We start from the raw sequence: 23,672 nt of genomic DNA, 5'->3' as shown, positions 1-23,672 counted from the left end.
TTTCTTTGCAGCCTCTTTCCTGCTGAGCAGCTGACTAGGGGGAGGGGTTAACTGCTCACAGGTGATATAAATTAGCTTGCAGCACTCATTCTGTTTCTGATATTCCAAGCAAAATTGCCAAGTTGGGTGATGATGCGAGGGTGTCGGTCTCAGAAATGGCAGCCCTAGTGGATACTGATCTCCCTAACAGCCGGGAGAACAGCCCAGCTAGTAGTCGGTGGGATGGTAATGCAGGTAAGGCAAGACATTTGGTAGTTGTAGGGGATTCTATAATCAGGAAGACGGATAGAATAATTTGCCACCAATACCGCCTCAACCGAATGGTTTGCTGTCTCCCCGTTGCCAGGGTTCAGCATGTGGTGGAATGGGTGGATAAATTACTGGGAGGGGCTGGTGATAATCCAGCTGTTGTGGTCCATGTAGGTACCAACGACAGAATAAATGGTAGGTGGAGGAGCCGTAAGAATAATTTTAAAGAACTAGGCTACAAGCTGAAGGGAAGGACCTCCAAGGTAGTATTCTCAGGAATACTGCCTGTGCCATGCACATCACAGGAAAGACAGCGAGACCTCAGGGAGTTAAATGCATGGCTTAAGTCTTGGTGTAGAGGAGAAGGCTTTGGGTTCCTAGAGCACTGGGATGACTTTTCATTGGGGTACAAACTTTATTCTGCAGATTGTTTGCACCTAAATGGAAGGTGGTCCGCTGTGCTGGGGGAGAGAATCATAGCTGGGGTGGCGGAGTATTTAAACTAGGGCTGAGGACGGAGGCCAATGTAGAAAATAAAGGGGTAGTTAGGTTAGAGAGGGGTCAGACTATATTGGTGGGGGGAGAAACAGACTGTTGGGAGAGGACTAGACAACAGGATAAGGTGATCCTTTAATTAAAAAACAGCAATGAAAATAAAAATGCCCAAATAATGGCAAATAATCACATTTCTGATACTGAAAGTGAAACATTTAAAGGCAAGTTAAAGTGTATGTTCACAAATGCCAGAAGTCTAGCAAGCAAAATGGGGGAGCTGGAGGCCTTGGTACTGGAGGAACATATTGATATAGCGGGTGTTGCTGAAACATGTCTAGACTCTTCACATGACTGGGCTGTTAATTTACAGGGATTTACACTGTTTCGTAAAGACAGGGCGAATAGGAAAGGCGGTGGTGTATGTCTGTATGCGAGAAGTGATATGAAGGTGAGTGTGAAAGAGTCATTAGAGGGTGAAGATTGTGAGGAGGTTGAAACCTTGTGGGTGGGATTACAAAGGGAGGTAAACACTGAAAAAATTACTTTTGGTGTAATCTATAGAACCCCCAATATAACTGAGGAGATGGAAGTTCAGCTATATAAACAGATGGAGCTGGCTGCACAAGCGGGTACAGTAGTGATAATGGGCGATTTTAATCACCGGGATCTGCTGGATCTGGTCATTTCTAATAATGCAGAGCTTGTTGGGAATGTCAATGTTAGTGAAAACCTCAGTAACAGTGATCACAATATAGTTATATTTTACATATACTGTAAAAAACAAACACAGGCTGGGAGGGCAAAAACACTTAATTTTAAGAAGGCCAATTTCCCCAGGATGAGGGCTACAATTCAGGAAATAGACTGGGAAGAACTAATGTCAAATAATGGTACAAATGATAAATGGGAGATTTTAAAATCTACTTTGGGTAATTATAGTGCAAAATGTATTCCTATAGTAAAAACAACTAAAATTAAAACCCACATGGCTTACACCTTCTGTGAAAAGGAAAATGCATGACAAAAAAAAGGGCATTTGAAAAATATAAATTTGAGGGAACAGCTGTAGCCTTTGTAAATTATAAATAGTTTAATAAAATTTGTAAAAAGGTAATAAAATCAGCAAAAATACAAAAAGAAAGGCAGGTGGCCAAGGATAGTAAAACAAATCCCCAAAATTTCTTCAAGTATATAAATCCAAAAAAGCCAAGTTCTGAACATGTAGGACCCCTAGATAATGGTAATGGGGTGTTGGTCACAGGGGATCAAGAAAAGGCAGTTACAAAATGGGTTCTTCAGCTCTGTATATACAACAGAAGAAAGAGCAGATGATGTAGCCGCTGCCAGTGCTGTTAATATATCAGTTGATATACTTAATTGGATGAATGTAGATATGGTCCAAGCTAAATAAAATAAAATAAATGTACACAAGGCCAAGGGACCAGATGGGTTACACCCTAGAGTTCTTAAATGGCTGAGTTCAGTTATTTCTGTCCCCCTCTTCATAATATTTAAAGATTCCGTAGTGACTGGTATAGTGCCAAGGAACTGGCGCAGGGCAAATGTGGTGCCTACTTTCAAAAAGGGCTCTAGGTCTTCTCCGGGTAATTATAGACCAGTAAGCTTAACATCCATCGTGGGAAAAATGTTTGAGGGGCTATTGAGGGACTATATACAGGATTATGTGACAAAAAATAGTATTATAAGTGACAGCAAGCACGGTTTTACTAAGGACAGAAGTTGTCAAACTAAACTGATTTGTTTTTATAAGGAGGTGTGCAGAAGCCTAGACAGAGGGGCTGCTGTGGATATAGTGTTTTTGGACTTTGCAAAGGCATTTGACACTGTCCCTCATAGACGTCTAATGGGTAAATTAAGGACTATAGGTTTAGAAAGTATAGTTTGTAATTGGATTGAGAATTGGCTCAAGGACCGTATCCAGAGAGTTGTGGTCAATGATTCCTACTCTGAATGGTCCCCGGTTATAAGTGGTGTTCCCCAGGGTTCCGTGCTGGGACCACTATTATTCAACTTATTTATTAATGATATGGAGGATGGGATTAATAGAACTATTTCTATTTTTGCAGATGACACCAAGCTATGTAGTAATGTTCAGACGATATTCGTGAATTGCAAGCGGATTTAAACAAACTAAGTGTTTGGACGTCCACTTAGCAAATGAGGTTTAATGTAGATAAATGTAAAGTTATGCATCTGGGTACAAACAACCTGCATGCATCATATGTCCTAGGGGGAGCTACACTGGGGGATTCACTGGTTGAGAAAGATCTGGGTGTACTTGTAAATCATAAACGAAATAACAGCATGCAATGTCAATCAGCTGCTTCAAGGGCCAGCAGGATATTGTCGTGTATTAAAAGAGGCATGGACTCACGGGACAGGGATGTAATATTACCACTTTACAAAGCATTAGTGGGGCCTCATCTAAAATATGCAGTTCAGTTCTGGGCTCCAGTTCATAGAAAGGATGCCCTGGAGTTAGAAAAAATACAAAGAAGAGCAACAAAGCTAATAAGGGGCATGGAGAATCTAAGTTATGAGGAAAGATTAAAATAATTAAACCTATTTAGCCTTGAAAAAAGACGACTAAGGAGGGGACATGATTAACTTATATAAGTGTGATGTCACTTCCTGCCCCAGGTCCTGCATCGTGTCGGACGAGCGAGGACACATCGGCACCAGAGGCTTCATCGACTTACCTGCAAATGCCGATGCTGCTGCAGAATCAACTGTAGCCTCTGTCGCCTGGTGCCGATGTGTCATCGCTCGTACGACACGATGCAGGACCTGGGGCAGGAAGTGACGTCACAGCGTGATCTCGCGAGGACACGCTGTGTGTATGTGCACTGCCAGAAGCTGGGTGTTAACGAAGAGAAGTGGATGATGCTGATTCGTCAGCATCATACACTTCCATTCACAACGCCCAGCTAGTAAAACAAGTAAAAACGCCCAGATGTACACACACAATACACGCCCACTTGTACTTAACTTTAAACACGCCCAGTTGTACTTAAGAAAGGCTCATTTGCATAAATATAAAAATGCTCATAACTTGGCCAAAAATGCTCGTTTTTGAAAAAAAAAAAAAACGTTACTGTAATCTACATTGCAGCACCGATCTGCTGCAATACGAGATAGGGGTTTGACGAGCGAGGACACATCGGCACCAGGCGACAGAGGCTACATCGACTTACCTGCAAATGCCGATGCTGCTGCTGAATCAACTGTAGCCTCTGTCGCCTGGTGCCGATGTGTCCTCGCTCGTACGACACGATGCAGGACCTGGGCAGGAAGTGACGTCACAGCGTGATCTCGCGAGGACACGCTGTGTGTCTGTGCACTGCCAGAAGCTGGGTGGTAACGAAGAGAAGTGGATGATGCTGATTCGTCAGCATCATACACTTCCATTCACAACGCCCAGCTAGTAAAACAAGTAAAAACGCCCAGATGTACACACACAATACACGCCCACTTGTACTTAGCTTTAAACACGCCCAGTTGTACTTAAGAAAGGATCATTTGCATAAATATTAAAATGCTCATAACTTGGCCAAAAATGCTCGTTTTTGAAAAAAAAAACGTTACTGTAATCTACATTGCAGCGCCGATCTGCTGCAATACGAGATAGGGGTTTGAAAATCTGGTGACAGAGCCTCTTTAAGTCCAAATGCTGCAGAACAGGATGCATCTACGACTATAGCATTATGCAGTGAGACATAAATGTGCTGCACACTAAAAATACAGGTGTGCGGGCACAATTTTTTATAAAACTATAGGATAATATTTTATATATTTACATTTTATAACTGAAGAAAAACTTCTAAACTGCTGTAAATTGATACTATAAAGTCCACTTATACATTAAAGGGGTTGTCTCATCTCATCAGCAAACAGCTGGTATTGCCAGGCAAGCCTTCTCTAAGAAGACACTACCAGTGCAGCGACCACTGCTGGTGAAATGTATTATTACATAGCGTCCATTTAGATGAATGGCCATCCATGTATTGAATGGACAGCCTGAGTCCACAAGGATGGGAGTCACTCTTATGCCAGTTGCACACGACTGAGTGCCACTAGGGCTGTTTTTAATGCATCCGAGTGGCACCCGATAGTTTTCACGGACTCATTCACTTTACCGCAAAACATTCTACGGAAGGGACTCAGTCGGCATACACGGTCATGTGCATTAGACATTAGAGACTGACTTTTTTAATCAAGTATAAAGTGATTGTTCACCTTTGGACACCATTTTACAGTAAAAGAGGTTTTCCAGGACTATAACGTTGATGGTTCAACCTTAGGATTCATGATTTCTCCTGTGAGTGTTGTGTCCCTTTCATTCTTTACATAGGACATCAGCTCATCTGTTCTAATGATAGGCCAACAAAGTTATAGTTCCAAAGTATCCCTTTACATACAGTATATAATTTATCTGACTAGGCTTTGACTATATAAATACATTACATTACATTACTTATCTTGTACTGATTCTGAGTTACAATTTCTGCAGACTTCAGAGCTGCCTGCACTGAGTTTGCTTTCATGATTTGTATTCTAAAAAGTAAAGGATTTACACCAGGCACTGTACAGCAATCGAAATTAGGAGAAACTAACTGTCCCTCTTTATAATAAGCTACATTTTTTGGGATCATGCTGTTTAAAAACTTGTCAATTGTTTTCTATAACAACCAGAAGAATTGTGAATTCAGCTCTGGAAATGAAACATATAGCTGTGAATTAGTCCAAAAAACTATATACTACAAACGATTTATTTAACTTTTTCAGCTGTTTATGTAGACTATATCTATTTTTAAACTGTAAAATGTTGTTTAATAATGTCATGTATTTTTCACTACACTACACTTTACTCTATGTGCTACATTTCAGATAAAGGCAATGTGCATGAATCTAAAACTTATTTATAGAGAAAATTATATTAATTGTATTCTCTATAAATATGAAGATTTAGCTTTTAATCTATATTAAAATAAGATGTAAAATGCTTTGCATTGATATTTATAGATAATATGACCATCGAGTTTCGAGTTAAGATTAGAAAAAGGTTAATATGTTATTAGAACAAAAGGAAAAAAAGCTGCTGCAACTGGGAAAAGGCTGCAACTGGGACAAACAGATTGTTAGTGATTATTATCCATTTGAGAGCCAGAGGAAAAATACGCTTATTAAGCTATAGTTATATTTTCCTGAGTGGCCCCACTATTCCCTCTAAGAAGACATAGATAAATTACTGTAGCTATTTTCTATGAAGAATTTTGAGTTTTATTTTTCACTTCAGTTTTTACTATAAATACTTATTGCCTGTTCTTTGAAATAGAACATTTTAACATGTTATACAGATGTAGCCATCTGTATCTTGACTGTGATAACTTGCTGCAGTGTGATATCACACAACAAAAGCCATTGAAAAGTCATTGAAAAAGTCAAGATAATGGATCTTGCCACTGTGTATTTAATGCGTTAAAAGTCAAGATAAAGACAGTTACATCTATATATCTGGGAGAACTATTAGCTTTGCAATGATTTTGACTTTGGCTTATATTGCAGTTTACCAGAAGGTCATCAAAAACTTTGATTCTTTGATATTCAATTTCATAATTTAATCGTCATTGTGGAAAAGACAACATAACATTTTTTTTTAAAATGGACACTAGCTTTTCAAACTATTTTTGCTAATGTAATAGTATACATGATAAAGATCCTCTTTGTCCTTTCCTTACTGTTAAAATTCAGTTGTTTTATTCATGCAAATTCTGTTTGAAGTTACTGCCACTGTTGTCAAGCAAAATCTGTCCCTAGTTACAAAGCAGAGGAGATAGACTTCAGGAATTGGGGGTATGTCTCTGCACAGCCTGCTGATAGAAGGAGGAGGGAGCAGAAGAGAAAGAGGCACAGTCACGCTGCCCATAGAAGTCTATGAAGAGCATAGAAGGGAGCAGGAGCAGAGTGAAAAACACACACACAGACAAGCAGCAGCAGATTCTGGTAAGATTTATATCTCATCCCAGTGCTGGATTCTTAGCTAACTTTTATTAATATGCATTAAAATAGATAATGAGTTAAAAGTCCATTGGTGCAAACTGGTATGTGGGAGTGACCCCCAAACTCACATACCTAGGGCCATATGTTGTATAGCAGAATATTGTTATGAAGTAAAAGAATAATTATGCTGTCAGTATTGCTCAGGTGAGAAACACATGGGTTTCTATACTGTCTGGATGCCAAAATTCGTGGCGTCAGATTAAATTAAGCCAGTGGGCTGTAAAGTGTAGCAGTCAATCAATCTCTAGAGAGCAAAATTGAAATTGGTTAACGTATCTGCGCTTTCTGTATTAACAGGCAGCGCAGTTGGAGTGATTCAAACTTGCCGTGCAGTAATTATTAATGTCAAGTTCTGACAGTGCAATGAATGGGGGAAAATTGTGCCAATTGCACTGCCATGCGATATTGTTGCGGCACAGTGTGAACAGTTCGTTTACAACTGCACCCTCATGCTGGTGTCCCTGCGAACCAGAGCAGCAGCGTGGGGAGCAGCCGCAATATGTGCTACAGACGCGCTCAGCTGTCAGCTGGGAAGCGGTGTAAGGGAGCTGTCCCACAGTTGGACTCACAGTTGTGAGAGCAGCCGTGATGTGTTGGAGTAGCCGCGCTCAGCTGTCAGCCGGGAAGCGGTATCACGGAGTCGGCTTGCAGTTTGACTCTGTCCACAGTAGAGTCTGAGCCAGCATGTGCACTGGGTTTCAGAGCGGAGCGGCAGGGACTCTAGCGCTGAGACGTCAGAGCCACCCCGCAGGACAATCAGTCCTGTACAGCAAACTGCGGTCTGCTCCCGTGGGTGTCCTGTGAGACACAGCGGGGCGCGCTGCAGCCACGATCGTGCAGTAAGCAAACAAGCAGCTGACGGCTGTTAGCCGCACAATAGAGGATCGTGAAAGAATTTGAGAGCAGGTTAGTCTGAGCTGGGCAGCTAGGGCCAAGTGTTGCACCAAGGAACATTAAAATGTGCTAAGCACCCGACGCGCATTTCGTCAGCATTCTGGCTTCTTCTAGGGGTGGCTCTGACGTCACAGCGCTAGAGTCCCTGCCGCTCCGCTCTGAAACCCACTGTGCCGCAACAATATCGCATGGCAGTGCAATTGGCACAATTTGCCCCCATTCATTGCACTGTCAGAACTTGACATTAATAATTACTGCACGGCAAGTTTGAATCACTCCAACTGCGCTGCCTGTTAATACAGAAAGCGCAGATATGTTAACCAATTTCAATTTTGCTCTCTAGAGATTGATTGACTGCTACACTTTACAGCCCACTGGCTTAATTTAATCTGACTTGCCACGAATTTTGGCATCCAGACAGTATAGAAACCCATGTGTTTCTCACCTGAGCAATACTGACAGCATAATTATTCTTTTACTTCATAATAATATTCTACTATACAACATATGGCCCTAGGTATGTGAGTTTGGGGGGTCACTCACACATACCAGTTTGCACCAATGGACTTTTAACTCATTATCTATTTTAATGCATATTAATAAAAGTTAAATATTAATTAACCCACAGACCACATTCTTTTCCCCTTCCCCTTTTCCTGAACAAATTCTGCTCATTTTGGTGGTGTACACCAATGTGGTCTCCCTTATACAATATACATTTGTGTGATAGGCGATCTTTCCCAATATCTGGATTCTTAGCTACACTACTCATTACTGCTGTATAAACTCCTCCATGCTTCTGTATCTTTATATGTGATAGAAAGAGATATGAGATCAGGATTCTACACTTCTACATGTGCAGTGTATAGAAGACATGATAGCAGATAGGCTCCATCCACTAGCTCAGAGACAACTGAGAATTAGATTAGAGAGAGATTGCAGAAGGAAAAACTTCTTTAAAAAATACAGAATACAAGTCATATAACGGCCAGAAATAGTGTTATTCCTCATATAAACACATATCACAGCTTATTCTGAAGAGACAGGTATGGTTTAAAAGGAATACTACGTTTAGAAACACACACACACACACACACACACACACACACACACACACACACACACACACACACACCCAACAATTCCCGGCAGTTTATTTCTTAATTATTTTCTTTCACTTGATCATAATTGGTCTCATATCACATTCAAAACTGTGAGAAATCTATAAATAAATAATTTTATATGTGTCCCAGGACTGTTGCCATTTTCTTCCTCCTCCTTCTCACAATCCTTTGTCTGTTTAAGACGACTAGCAGGAGCGTTTCCACACTGATCTAGGATAAAAGGATGATTTTGTTGTTTAAAAAATTGGACAGAATGAAGATAAATGATCTGTAAAAAATGATCTGTAAAAGACACTTATCTGTAAGATCTGTAAAAGCTAGTTATCACTAACTCTGTACGTTTGATAAATACAGATATGATTTTTTTGCTATTTCTTAGATGCATAATGTCCCGTTTTGTTAGCAAATTTTAAAAAAAATTTAAATACTATATTCAGCTATTTTACTTTCTTTAGTAATTGACTGCATTTTATATTTGTGTCGTAAACTAATGACCTTCACTGTTTCTTCTTTCTAGCTTGTTTCTATTAACTATCACTTCAACTTATCATTAATTCTATGGCACCAAATAAGGAGGACACAGAGGACCTCCAAGACCTAGCAGAAGGATGCCACAAAAATAACATTCAGTAAGTTAATTAATTTATTGAAATGATGCCCTTTATACCAGCTGGGGTTTGCAATAATATGTTAACTATATTATTGCTTACTTTTCCTTTGCCAGGAAAGCTTATTGAAGAGGAGACTTTTTTTTTTACTGTTGCCAGAATTAAAATAAGATGACTGTTGCTCGCATTTTGTTTTGAGTTCTATTGCTACATGTTATTCCAATACTTCACTAAAGAGTCAGTCGCTGCTTCAGTTTTTTATGGCTAGTAAGTACAAAACAAGCTGTTGCAGCAAACCCCTTTGGGTCTTAAAGGGGTTGTTCGCTTTGGACATCCCTTGTTTGCTAAAATCTGACAAAAGATTATCGCAGAGTGTCTCAGCACTGTGGCCCTGCAATGATTAGATGTAATTTGTGGAGAAATTCATCAAGAAGCATAACATTTCCCAGCAGTGCCACCACAGGACAAATAAAGAATTACACAGTGATGGTTGAAATCAATGTACTATGTTTAATGCATGGACCAAATTATCTATATTATAACAGGCTATCATCCAGTCACTGTTTAGGCAGGCTTGAATATTTTTATCCATCTGTCAGAATATCATACAATATTTTTTTGTTATGCATTTTCATTTCCCAAATTACCATTTCGGCAATTAGTTGTTATTTAACAACTTGCTAATCCAGTTTATGCTTTTGATAAGAGAGTAAGCTCTCTGCATAAGGCCCATTTACACAGGCTTATTATTGGGAAAACACGCGTTCAGACTTTAACGCAGAAAATGATATAGTTGTCGGCAGCACATCTCCCTCTGTAAACAGAGAGAAGTGCTGCCCACACGATAGAACGGTATGGGTACAAACAATCGTAGTAACTGCTAAGAAAATCTATTTAACCCCTTCCCGCAAATGGACGTTACTGTACGCCTTTTAGGTGTGCATTCCTGCAAATGGGCGTACAGTAACGCCCTGAGGATGAAGCGGGCACAGGAGCTTTGCTCGCTTCATCTTCAGCGGGTGTCGGCTTTAATATACAGTTCAATAGCGACAACATCATTTAAGTGATTGACACAGATGGAGGGGGCTCCGTCTGTACCCCATTGGGGTGCCAATTGTTGCTATGGCAACCACGAAGCCTAACAACAGGTTCCTCGTCGGCCATCTATGGAAGCCTGTTAGGTCCTGCCAAAGGCAGGACCTAATATACTGACTGTCTGTTGCAAAATGACAGTTACAATACACTACACTACATAAGTAGTGCAGTGTATTGTACCAGGAATTAGAAGATCAGATCTTCAGGTCCCCTAGTAAGTGTTAAAAAAAAAAAAATAAATGAAAAAAAACAATGTTTTAGAAAATAAATAAGTAAAAGTTGTATGTAATAAAAACAATAATCGCCCTGTTTCCCTTATCAAATAATTAGAAAAGAATGAAAAAATACAAAAAAACTATACATAATACGTATTGCCGCGTTCGTATCGGCCTGAACTATAAAAATATCATACTATTTATCCCACATGGTGAACACCGTAAAAAAAAAAAAAAAACAATGTCAGAATTTCTTTTTTTGGTCTTGTTGTTTCCAAACAAATTGAATAAAAAGTGACCAAAAAGTCAAAAGTACCCCAAAATTGTATCAATAAAAACTACCATTGGTAACGTAAAAATCAAGTCCTCACTTCGCTACATCAACAAAATAATTAAAACGTTATGGCTCTCAGAATATGGTGACACTAAAACATTGTTTTATTTAAATAAGTGCTTTTATTGTGTAAAAGTAGTAAAACATTAAAAAACTATATACATTTGGTATATTGGTATACTGAAATAAATGGATTAAATTGAAAATCTGCCAGAAAAAAAATTCAATTTCTAAATTTTTCCTCCACTTTGCTTTAATTTCTGTAAAAAACATCTAAAGGGTTAGCAAACATCTTAAATGCTCTTTTGAATACCTTGAGGAGTGCAGTTTTTAAAATGGAGTGACTTATGAGGGGTTTATAAATTTTGTTGAATATTTGAAAAACTGATAGTAAACTTATAAACCTAATAACATCCTTAAAAAAATAAAATGAAATAAAATAAATGATGCCTACATAAAGAAGACATATAGTAAACCTTATTTATTTACTAATCTGTATAGTATCATAATCCATTTTAGAAGTAGAGGATTTCAAATGTAGGAAAATGCTAATTTTTCCAATTTTTCTTTACATTTTTGAATTTTTTATAAATAAAGAGTAAACATATTGACCAAAATTGACCACTAACATAAAGTACAATGTGTTATGAAAAAATAATCTTAGAATCACTTGGATAAATAAAACCATTACAGAGTTACTACCACATAAAGTGACACATGTTAGATTTGAAAAATGGGGCTTGGTCCTTAAGGCCAACATTTATTTGTCCTGAAGGGGTTAAAGTAATATTTTGTTTTGGTCCTAAACCTGTGCATATATCTTTATACCGTTAATAATTCTATCTTTTCTCAGCATTAAGCATTGTAATAATATGGTAGCTATGTATATGAACGATGACAGATGTATGCTTTCTAATAATGCCATGCACCCAAGGGAGAGATTTGTGTAAAGCAGATGATGTTTCATGTAAATAAATGCATGATTTATTATGTAGGTCAGCTAAATGCTATAAAATATCAATTATTTACAATATTTGCATAAAGAAAATTATCACCAATAAAATAATGTTTTATTACGCTAGATGTTATATCAAATAAATCATGGCTTAATTTGCATGATGTACTTACTAAAAACAGCACAGTAATAAATGTGTTTGCCACATTTTTTAATTTTTACATTTTCTATAATGTATAGAAAATTCTCTTGACAAGACATATGCTATATGACTTCACTATACTGAAAATACCACATATTGCAATCTACAACCACAATATTGTTTTTATTCAGAACCTAATACAAAGAAAATGACAGTGGTTTGAAAAATATGTTGGGGCAAATTTACTACTGTGTCTGTGTCGAATAATTTGGCAAATTTTAGCATAAATTGGTGCCTTTGTTTAATTTTGATGTTTGCACCTCACTCAACACTTTATAAAAGTGTCTCGAAAAGGAGGCGTGGTTTACCAGAAACGGCGTGACTTTAAGGCACCTAAGGGCAAAGCCCCACGTGGCGGAATTGCTCTGGAATTCCGCTGCGGACACTCCGCAGCGTTAATCCACAGCGGACCCGTTTCTCCATTGACTTCCACTTCTTTTTAGTAGGGTTCGTTTAGACTATGCGGAAAATTCCGCTGCGGAGCATAGGCTGCGGTGCGGAATTTGGTGTCCGCAGCATACAATGGATGTTGTGGACCTGTGGCGGACTGGTTGCGGACTTCAATGGAGATTCAAAATTCCGCAATGAAGTCCGCAGATGTCATGTACATGGTTATGTGTGCTGCGGAGCGTATTGGTTTTTTAACATGACATTTCTTCATTCTGGCTGGACCTATGTATTTCTAGGTCTCCAGCCAGACTGAGGAAGTCAATGGGGCTCCCGTAATTACGGGTGACTACGTGTGTGCACCCATAATTATGGGAGCGTTGCTAGACGACGTCAGTAAATAGTCACTGTCCAGGGTGCTGAAAGAGTTAAGCGATCGGCAGTAACTGTTTCAGCACCCTGGACAGTGACTACCGATCACAATATACATCAACCTGTAAAAAAAATAGAAGTTCATACTTACCGAGAACTCCCTGCTTCTTTCTCCAGTCCGGCTTCCCACTATGACATTTCAGTCTAAGTGACGGCTGCAGCCAATCACAGGCTGCAGCGGTCACATGGACTGCCGCGTCATCCAAGGAGGTCGGGCTGGATGCCGAAAGAGGGACGCGTCACCAAGGCAACGGCCGGTAAGTATGAAATTTGTTTTCTTTCACTAGGGAAAGTGCTGTCCCTTCTCTCTATCCTGCACTGTTAGAGAGAAGGGAAGTACTTTCACCTCAATACGCAGCGGCTAGTCCGCATCGATTTACTGCACATTTTGGGCAGATCCGCCACAGAATCTGCAACGCAGATTCTGTGCGGCATTGATGCGGACAGTTGCGGAAGAAATACGCCACGTGGGGCCATGCCCTAAGTGTGCAAAAAAACTGGCACAAATTTCTGTCACAAAATAAGTCAAATCAAAGGTGATGAAAGGAATATAAAAGTGTTTAACAGGTAATGCAAGATGTGCCAAAATTATTATACAGCATGCACCACTGTGGTCCTTAAGGCCACTTTATTTAATTTTTACATTTTCTATAATGTATAGAAAATTCTCTTGACAAGACATATGCTATATGACTTCACTATACTGAAAATACCACATATTGCAATCTACGACCACAATATTGTTTTTATTCAGAACCTAATACAAAGAAAATGACAGTGGTTTGAAAAATATCCTTAGATCTTACACCAACCCAGCTTATTGGGTTACTAAGGGTTTAACAAAAATAGCACAATTTTGTGAGAGAGGTGTATTTAAGAGGAATGAGGTTAAAAAATAAAAAATAAAAACATACACATATTTGTACTTTGAGGTACTTACAGATGAAAAGCGTGGTGGTAGACATGAAAGAGAAAGCTAGAATTAAAGATAACTATTTTAAGTTATTATTTCACAAATAGTGGGTGTGCTACGAAATAGAAACAGTAAAATTTCAAGAATTTATAGGATTTTAAATGGGGAGATGGGCCAAAAAATGATAATTGACACAAAAAAGAAGTGGGAGTGAATTATTAGATGTAAAGAGGCAGGGATATTGGGATAAAATATATTAGTCGGGCAATAATTTGCTCAGAGTTAATGGGTACAAGGTAACATGATTTTTAATAAATCACCGTTCATACTGTATTTTTTCAGCACGGTTGTTAAATAGAATTGGCTATAGGGAAACCGGAGCCTGTCATAGATGTTTAAGGGATGAGGGTGAATTGGAACACGAATGGCGGGAATGTGAGCCGGTCAGGAGATATTGGGATAAGATTTTGGAGATAATGCAAAAAGTGTATGATGTAGAGATAGTAGACAGATACAAATTCACAATTTTGGGAGATAGGACAAATATAACAAAGAGTAACATGAAAAAAGGAGTGGTATATAAATTGGTATTTGCTGCCCAACTAATTATTGCAAGAGGTTGGTTATCAAAAAAAAGATCCTCAGATAAAAGAGTGGTGTGAACATTAAAGTGTGCCAAGCAAAAACTTGAACTCTTATTTTATGATGTAGGAAACATACACTTCTTTTGATTATTAACTTAAATGTGATCGATAACAGCTGGATCCTTCGTGTCAGAGACACGCAGGACCCGCTATCACCAAAGTCGTTAGTCCCACTCAGCTGATGCAGCGCAAGAAACAGCTTCTCTTTATCCAAGATACATAGAAACTGTATCTCAATTTTTTTTATATATAAAATCCAATTACAAGGTTGCATTAAACACTATAATACATTGTTTTAGTAAAAAAGTCTTCAAGTCTTTAGTCTTCAAAGGTGTCATAGCCTTTAAGCTAATCAAATAGAATAAAATGCTATAGATCTACTTTGCAATTCCCTTCTGTTAAAATTTAGTTGTTTCATCCATGCAAATTCTGTATGAGTTACTGCCACTAGGTATCTCCCTTTCTATAATCTGCTGTCCATCCCCTGTTGTCAAGCAAAATCTGTTCCTAGTTACGGACGGACTGAAGTAAGTGGTGGGGTGTGTTTCTTCACTGCCTGCTAATACAAGTCTATGGAGAGGGGAGGGGGAGCAGGAGGAGGGATCAATGAAAGTAAGAGACACAGACATGCTGTCCATACAAATCTATGGAGATGGTGGGGGAGGGAGAGCAGGAGCATAGTGAGGAAGACACAGACAGAAATGCTGCATTTTCCTGGTAAGTGTTACTGTCTCACCTCAGTGCTGGATTCTAAGGTACACACTCATTACTGCTGTATGATCTCCTCCATGCTGCTGCAGCTTCTTTATATATGTGATAGATAGAGATAGATGAGCAGAATTCTATTCTTCTCTGTATGCTGTATATGGAAGACATGATAGCCATTAGACTCTGCCCTCTAGCTCAGAGACAACTGAGAATTAGAGATAGAGCCTGCATAGGGGAAAACTGCTAAACAATCACATATACAAGTCATATAATGGCCAGAAATAGTTTTATTCCTGAATTACACACATGACAGTTGGTTCTGAAAAGCCACCTGAAAAGTTAGGTATGCTTTAAGGAGGCAGATTGCCATGTATAGGTAAAGAAATCGGGTCCATAGTTTATGAATTTAGATTTGCTAATTTCTCCCTGGGCTACAAATTTAAACTATATAAAAAGAAATGATCCAGGTTTCAAATATTTTAAGAATATAGTATAGTAGCTTCCAAACTCTCTTTGGCTGATTCAATAAGATGAATTACCAATTATTTATCAAGTAATTTATTTGTTCCAAGCCCATCCTTGCTACTCTGTTATTATTATTTCATAATTAGCCTATTAGTAGTGAATAATGTGTATGTGTTCAATAATGCTAGTCAGGAACGCTGACTAATAACCAAGTTTCTGAATGTCTACAAAAACAAAAAATAATTAAAGGGGTTGTCTGGTGAAGACAACACCTTTAAAAAAGAAGCTGCTCCCACCCCCGGCGGAAACTACGGCCTGGAACACATTTCCCATGCATTCCCCATCAAATGAATGGCCATCCATTTAATGCAAGCGAGGGACCCACCTCTATGTCATCCATATGCACTAATAGGGAAGATGGACAGGGGTTGTCCTGATGGGACAAGCCCTTTAAGATGAATTAAATGTCTTTGCTCTGTGGTATTCTCCCAAGTGGCCTAGTAATGTTGTGCTGTATTTTGCTGCTTACACTGTATAGTGCTAGCATTGGAGCTGATGTCCAATAGATACAGCTGCAGCACAGTTTATCTTGACTCTGGTAACTTTCTGCAGCGTGATATCACACAACAAAAGCCATTAAACAGTCATTGTAAAAGTCAAGTTAAAGTTTCTTGCCACAGTGTATTAAATGTGTTAAAAGTCAAGATAAAGAGTGCTACATCTGTACCATATGAGTATATTTTATGATTTCTATGCCTTGAAAAATTAAAAAATAAAAAATAAAAGAGTAACCAATATCTTATTACCTTTTGACAGTAATAATTATTTTGATTTACGGCTCATGAAACCTAAGTAATCACATAATTTTAGCACTTTTTTATCAGCTTCAAAAAAATGAAAGAAATGTGGCTGGTAAAAAATGTATTTTCCGATTAATACAAGCTGAACATTTTCCCCATAGACCTGTGACATTATTTCCTTTCACAATAAACAGGGCTCTTTCATGATCTCCTACGTTAAATATTGTCCTTCTAATCAAAGATTTTGCTGCTTTCTTTCTTCTTGATTGCGTTTCATATTAATACATTTTTCTAGTGAGACCAAAGCTAGTTGAAACGAGAGAATTCATTTTATGGAGTGGAATCGTTTGAGACATTTCATGTTCTTAATATGCAAGGTGTATGCATAAAACAGTGGTGAATTGATGGGGCAACCTTCAGCAGAGGCCTACAAGAAGATGCTGGGGGATTACACAATCCATATGGAGTAGGTAAGTGAAAGTTTGTAGAATGCATGGAATCCGTTAATAGCGACCGCCGAATCTGATGCAAACGTGGGTGTGCAGATGGTTTCTATGGCAGCCGGAGGCCTAGCAAAGGCTCCCAAGTCTGCCTCTAGTTAATGCCTGTTAGGCCATGCCTCTGGCAGTTTTATACTGACAGGCATTATACACTGCAATACAGAAGTATTGCAATGTATTATAAAAGCGATCAAATGATCGCATAGTAAAGTCCTTTGTGGGACTGAAAACAAAAAGTTTAACAAAGTTTAAAATAAATAAAAATCCCCCAAAAAATAAAAAAACACTTTTCCCTTACAAAATGCTTATTAAAAAAACAAAAACAAAGGTAAAACAATTACACATATTTGGTATCACCGCATCCGTAACGACCCTAGCTATAAAGTTATTACATTATTTAACCCCCCACGGCTAACGCCGTAAAAAATTGCTGTTTTCTGTTCATCCTGCGTTAAAAAAATTTGATAAAAAGTTAGCAATGTCACATGTACTCCAAAATGGTACCAATACAAACTACAAGTCATCCCGCAAAACAAAAAAGCCCTCATACAACTGCATCAGAGGAAAAATAAAAAAGCTGGCTTTTAATATATGGTGTCACAAAAACGAATAATTTTGAAAAAAAAAAGGGTTTTTACTGTGTAAAAGTAGTAAAACATAAGAAAACTGTATTAATTTGGTATCGTCGTAATAATAACAACGACCCGCTGAATAAAGTTATTATGTTATTTACACCACACAATAAACGGCGTAAATTTAAGATGCAAAAAAGTGTGGCTAAATTGCAGTTTTTTTTTTCTTTCTCCCCCAAAAAAGATAATAAAAGTTAATCAATAAATTATGTGTACCTCAAAACGGTGCTATTAAAAAATAAAGCTTGTCCCGCAGAAAATAAGTTGTTATACAGCTATGTCAACGCAAAAAAAATAAATGTTATACCTTTTTGAATGCGACGATGAAACAACGTAATAAATAGCTTTGTCATTAAGGCTTAAAGCAGGCTTGTCACTAAGGGGTTAAATGTGTTTTCCAGTCCCTAAAAATGTATGGCTTATCCTTATACATTTAGCGGCGATTCACAGGTATTGCAGCCTTCTTCTCCTATTCACGTCAATGGGAGAAGAAGGCTAAATACCGGTGAATTCCTGCTACATCTGTGTCGACGACTCACAGAGAGAAAGTAGAAAAGAAGCGTAAGTAGCGCTGATACAAGTGCTGCAACCCCATCGAAACAGCTGACCGGCAGGGGTCCCAGGAGTCTGACCCTGAACGATCAGCTATTGATGTCCTTTCCTAAGGATAGGCCATCAATTTTTAGGAGCTAGAAAACCCCTTTAAATAATAATGACACATAAAATGTAAAAAAATATATAAATATAAAAGTAATCATCTACTGATGGTTCGAGAAATATCTATCCCTCTTAACTCCCTGAATGTTAATCATCTATAGTTGTTTTTTTAATAATAATATCTGAGTCATTAGACTCTAGCGTCTTGCTTTATATTGAGGAGAAATTGACCACATTCACATTCGATTTGCCTTGCTCTAGATTAAACGGCTAGGTCTGACAAAGGTTGAACTTGATTGTTATATATGTATTTTTCAATCTAAATAACTATGCATGTATAATAATAATTATCTACATGTAATAATATATCATTTCTGTAACTAAGGATGAAATTAGGGGTTAGTGGGAAACATGTGGTATTATGCTATTATAAATATCCTTAGAGATCTCCATAGATCTGTGTTATTATAAACATTCTAAAAAATATTACCACACAACAAAAAAATTCACTGTTCTCGTGTTACTTTGTTATTCTATGTTTTACCGCCCATACAATATTAACTTAAAGGAAAAATAGAGTGATGGTTAGTAAAAAAATTTATATATACAGTATTTATATTTACAAATTAGTTGTATATCTTGTTCCCTTAGGCCCTGTTCACACAGTGGATTCTTCACGTTGATTCCGACGCGTGTTCCACGTTGGAATGAGCATGAAAAACGCTTGTAAAAATCCTCCCATTGTTTTCAATGGGAAACTTCCCCGTTATTCATATGGGGCATAATTTTTAAGCATGCGGAATTGCAATCCGCCTTGCTGTAAAAAAAGAAGTGACAAGTCACTTCTTGACGCGGTTTCCGCAACATATTCTGATGCAGAAAAACAGCCTCGGATAGACACACGCTGATTATCCTCATTGAGCGGGGCTAATCTACGTGCAGAAACACGGATGTTTGTACAGCAAAACTGTGGCAGAAGACAGCACCGGATTTCTGCCATTGAATCTCGGCTTCATCCTCATCAAACTTTTCCTTAGGAAGAAAACTGTTGTGTCAACATAGCAGAAAAAAGAAAATTGCATGTGGTGGTTGACCTTAAAAGCAATGACTAAAATGTATAGGAAATACAAGAGGTTTAGAAACAACATCATTGTTTTCATTTTAAAAGCAAATTGCTCGTATTAATCATTATATAAGAATGTGATGGGATCGCTACCAAACTATCTTTTGTAAGATGCTGAGACACATGTTCGATCCGTGTGACTGAGTCAACTAAATGCAGACTTTTTAGCAAATCTAGCAATTAATAAGGTAGAGCTGTAGTTGCTAGTGGCTTGTGGCCAAAGGTTACGTAAAAAAAAGTTCATTATTGAGCATTTTGATTAATGATACAACATTCCTGAGGAGTTTCATTCAAGCTGTTTACTTATTTAAGTACAGACCGGTTCTACTGTATGTACTCACCTTACTAAAGAAGATGAGTAGACTGTTTCTTCACTAAAAAACCACCAGCATAGTGGACATCCGTAAACTAAGTATTTCAAAACATCACTGCAAATATTAAAAACGAAATATCTGGTACACAAATTAATTTCACAAATATATTGAGAATATGGGTAGTGATTTAAAAAAAGGAATAGGTGATAGATGTAGAAATAAAGAGGGCAGATAATGAATATTCATGAATTAAAGCGTAACTAAACATTCGATCAACTTTTTATTTTCTAGCAGCATGTGTAATATAAATATATTTTGTAATATACTTTATTAAGGAATTTGGGCTCCTTTTTGTGTTATATGTGTTTTAAATGGCCACTCTGACACTTTTCTAGTACATTTTATTTCTTGTATTTTTCCTATTGGTAGCTCTGCTGTTTGTGTGCACACTGCTGTAACCGGCAGCAGTAGAGCGCCGGGAAGAAAATGTGATCAGCTCTGCTGCTGTCCGGTCTATAGTGTGTGAAAGGCGCTTCAGTAGAAGAAGAAGCGCAGGTCTGGCGGCAGCTCCCTGCACCCTGCTGCTCTATAGAGAACAGTATAGTACATAGAGGCAAAGACCTTCCTGACATCACAATGGGGGCGTGCACATCTGACGTCAGGATGGGGCCGCTGCCCACCCGTATACACAGGCAGCAGAGTCTGTACACCGAGTACATTCAAACAGTGTATGGATTTCTTCTAGCAACAGGAAAAATACAAGAAATAAAATGTAGTAGAAAAATGTCAGAGGGGCCATTTAAAACACATATAGTTAGGTACAGAATTATTTTGACAGTGAAACAATTTGGGCTCCTTTTTGTGTTATATGTGTTTTAAATGGCCACTCTGATACTTTCCTAGTACAATCTTCATGATTTGTGCTCTGCATGCCACCACATTTGATTTGAAATGAAAATACTGAGATGTTATTGAAGTGTAAGAGGAGATAGAAAAACTGGAATATTTCCCCAGCGCTGTCTTTTTGCAAAGAAGGTAAATGCAGAGGGTATATAGCAATCAGTTCAAGGGAGGCAGGAGGTAAAATGATATATGTTTTATTTTGAATGAGCTACACGTTCCGAGGTTGGACCGACCTCTTCATCAGGCTGGAAAAAAGGATGTTTTAGCCTGAAGAAGAGGTTGGTCCAACCTTGTGCCTGTGTGGCACCCGGATGGAATCCTAGCTGCAATCTCCTACCCTGATAAGCTCAAGAGTGTGTTGTGCCCCCAGCACAACACCTTTTGGTAAGCATAATTCTTACCCCCACGCTACCGACTACGCTATCGATTCCGTCAAAATGATAGAACCCTTGCACAAAGAAGACAAATGGAAACCATTGGCACCGGATCCGTTACCATTGAAATCAATGGTGATGGAAACGGAAGCCTTTGGTTTCTGTTTGTGTTAGTCAGGGTCCCGTACCGACGGAAAGCTACAACGGAATGGAACCCTAGCACAGATGTGAACGAAGCCTAAGGCCAAATTCAGATGAGTGTATTTAACATCTGTATTTTGACTTTATTTAGTAAGATCCGTAATACGTTGCATAAAGAAGGCCAATAGACGGAATTCCCGTTTTGGCATACGCTTGTTCTTTCATAGGTGATTGTATTTTCAAAATCGCAACATGCCCTATCGCATGAAAACTTACACCCCATCAGAGTCAATGTGACATGTGAAAGATATGCAACTTGTGCATTGTATTGAATTTAGCACATATTTGGTCACTTTTTTCACCAAATTTATTGGTAAAATAATTTTAGGGAGGAGTATTATAAAGCAGGAAGTAAGAAATAAATGTAGATACAGAACCAAATACAGATGAAAAATGAAACACTGACAAAATACTAAACACATACTGACAATAAAACGCATGTACTATAAGTGGCGTATTTGTTGTCCGTATAGTCTTTCATTTCACTTCCGTATGTAAATATACAAGTCTGCATGGAGGCCTAATTTCGAAATTCAAATATAAAGAGTCTATGGCTTTTACCTGCTTGACTTTAACACTTTGCCATACTTTGTATAGTAGGAACATTGGATACTTTCAGGTTTTAATCAGAATGGCTCAAAATGCCACCAGTACTTTCTCATATATAGTTCATATCTCCATACTACATATTTTTGAGATTTTCTTTAGTTTGTTTCATTTCCCCCATTAAATGCTAGGAGCACTAATAAAAATATGTGAACTTGTATAGGGAAGCTATATTGTATTTATAATCTGAAAGATAAATATGAGTCATCTGTTTGCGGAAAGTAGAAGCACCTGATGTGTTTGTAGATGTTCCATCGCACAAGTCTCAAGATTATGATGCCTTCAAGAAGCTCCTGCTGCTGCACTTCAACATCTTATTTGAGATCTATTGACAAAAATGTAACAGATTAAAAAAAGTCTACTTGACTAATGTTATAAGCTTTTAAGAGATAGATAAAGGTGTTTTATCTGTATTAAAAAGTCATTTCAGAGCAAAAAATCCCCATGTTTAAGATGACGACATCCAAAAGAGTCATAAATGTTTATTGATATAAATGTCTACCACACATACAGTTGCTGATAATGTTTTCCTATTGCCTAGCTACAGTAAATATTATAGTACTGTACATTAAAGCATATTCTAGTATAGTATAGTATAGTAAATGTTGTTGTAGAATAATTACCCATGACAGAAATTAAAAAAAAAAAATGTTTAAATACTGGCTTTTGCCAAAATATTTAGTTAGACATCGTTTGTACTTTTTATAAGCACCCCAAATTGGAAAATACATTTATGAGCTACTGTAAATGAAATGTGTTAACCTGACAAGTACAATAAGGATAATCCTGATTCTCCATGACTCTCATAAGTTATTCAAAACATTAATCATGCTTCAATAAGTAGTTCCATCGGACAAGGTCATTACTCGTTGACAAAGAAAGAGCAAAACGCTATACAAAGTTAGTTTATTAAACAGATATTATACTGTAGCAAGTTACTTTAATTCTATAATACTGCACTAACCTTCTAGTTGTATTTATAAAGATTCCTTCGTAATATAATTTTATAATTAAGCTTAAATTTAAGTTCCCCAGTTTTCCATTCTAATTCTAACCTTATTTAACCGGTTTCTGCCTGCCCAATATCTTTAGATTACTGGTAGGTCTGCATATTATGCTGCAGAGCCCCACTCTTAATAGAGACGGCTTTCTTATTGTCTCCTGTTAACTGAATACACTCAATAAGCGTCGTGTATACAGGTTAGGAAGTGACAATGGTAATTACTCATCCAGTCCTAGTGATCATGTAGCTGCAGGAGCTGATGGATCTTAGTAGACCCAGATCATCTCTACAGTTAATATTAGAAGGCTGTATTTGCCCTGTATGTTACAGAGAGGCTAATATGTCAGCCGGTTAAAGGTAAAATCCAGAATAAAATGTTTTACTATAATGTCTCCGAAAAGTCGAGTATGATCTTATGACCTTATGGTGTCAAACATCAGTCTAAAACTAATTTACTTTGGCGGAAATCTTACCAAATATATTAAGAGGTGCATAGCTCTTAATATGTTTGGTACATCTTTGGCTGTCCGTGCGACAGAAATGCAAATATGTTCCTACTATGAGCAGTTGTAGATTTGTGCCATCATTTATGCCAGTTTCTAGTGAAAATTAGGATAAATCTGTAGTCTCAGTGGGGGTCCTGCTGCCTTCGGCTAAACCCCGACCCTTTTGGCGTAAACCTATTGATATATTTCCACCAGTATGTATATACGAAAAAAGTTATATTCAGAATAAAAGAAAAACACTCCACCGCTAGT

Source organism: Rhinoderma darwinii, chromosome 2, assembly GCF_050947455.1.
Source record: "Rhinoderma darwinii isolate aRhiDar2 chromosome 2, aRhiDar2.hap1, whole genome shotgun sequence".
NCBI lineage: Eukaryota > Metazoa > Chordata > Amphibia > Anura > Rhinodermatidae > Rhinoderma > Rhinoderma darwinii.
Note: the sequence above shows the minus strand (reverse complement) of the source record.